The sequence below is a fragment of the Dendropsophus ebraccatus genome, chromosome 7 (genome assembly GCF_027789765.1).
Source record: "Dendropsophus ebraccatus isolate aDenEbr1 chromosome 7, aDenEbr1.pat, whole genome shotgun sequence".
Lineage (NCBI taxonomy): Eukaryota > Metazoa > Chordata > Amphibia > Anura > Hylidae > Dendropsophus > Dendropsophus ebraccatus.
Window position 1 is genome coordinate 111,980,546 of NC_091460.1, and position 1,694 is coordinate 111,982,239.

Here is a 1,694-nt window from a genome sequence, read left to right on the forward strand (position 1 = left end):
GCTAATCAAATACCGATTGACTCGAACCCGAATCCGGTTCGCTCATCTCTAATCACTATATTTAAACTTAGCCAAGTGATTCTAAAACATATTGTACTTTTTTTTAAAATAATGGTCAGTTTCAGTCGATACATTCAGCCTTTAGGAGGCGGGCGGCAGCCTAAGGCTACAGCATCAGCCATAGAGTGGGGTGGGCGCAGACAGTGTCACAGACACACCTCTGTGACACTGCCTGTTTTTAAGAACACGCCGGATCACAGAACAGCACGGAAGGCAAGTATGCACTGCTCCTGTGATCGGCAATGGGAAACTAGCAGCACGGATATATGTATATATATATAAAAAAAAAAAAAATGATTTGCAATATTTGGTAACCCTTTGGTGGGGTCACAGAAATAAATGTGAAAAAAGTGAAGGTAAAATTTAAGTGTGAATTAAAGGACAACTATCAGCAGTTAGACGAATCTAACCTGCTGATAGACACATACCTTCCTCTTTAGCATCCCCGATGCTATAGGGGGCTATCAGCAGGTTAGATGCGTCTAACCTGCAGATAGTTTCCCTTTAATCCCTCCCTTGCTGGGGCAGGTGCAGTGTGCTCAGCACAGCAGATAAAGCAGAGTCTGGCCCCTAGGGGGTTAAGTGGGGATGCACTGCTTATCTGCTTATAGTCTGGCCCACACAAGGTTATCTGTACAGATGTTGCATACTGTAAAGGAGCAGAACACCTGTCAAAATGATGGGTCTTTTACTCCTCCCTTTTTCTTTTTTGCCTCTCGGTTTTGTTTTTCAGATTTCGGTATTCTGAGGGCTACATCGGATTTGTTGGATTATATCGATGACCAGCAGATTTTTATTTTTAATAAAATGTTTAAAAAGGGGTGTGTGGTGTTTTTATTTAGAATAAAAAAAAAAAAATTCTAATGTGTATTGTCTTTTTATATGCACCTGGGGGCTGGGTTCACACACAGTATATTTGAGGCTGTATTTGGTCCTCATGTCAGGTCCTCATAGCAACCAAAACCAGGAGTGGATTGAAAACACAGAAAGGATCTGTTCACACAATGTTGAAATTGAGTGGATGGCCGCCATATAACAGTAAATAACGGCCATTATTTCAATACCACAGCCGTTGTTTTAAAATAACAGCAAATATTTGCCATTAAATGATGGCCATCCACTCAATTACAACATTATGTGAACAGAGCCTTTCTGTGTTTTCAACCCACTCCTGGTTTTGGTTGCTATACAGCCTCACAAATACAGCCTCAAATATACATAGTGTGAACCCAGCCTTAATAGTGGAAGCCACCAAATAGATGCCGGGGCTTAATGTTAGCCCTTAAAATGGCTAACACTAACACCCACATTATTACCCCAGTATACTGTACACTACCAAAGTACCAGTAGCCTTGGAGGTAGTATTATAATCACTACTTTCTATGTTCTATTACTAACAGTCTTAAATATAGACCATGGCTGAAGATACATGAATGAAAGCATGAATTATTATATATGTGCTACAAACTGTATGGGAGCTATGGCCTAAGGACAAAGGTGTATACACACACACACACACACACACTGCCAACCATACAAAACAAATATATACAGGACAAGAGTGCATAAAAATAGAAATAAACTAATTGTTAAAAAATATATATATTTAATTTTTACATTTCATATTAATTAAA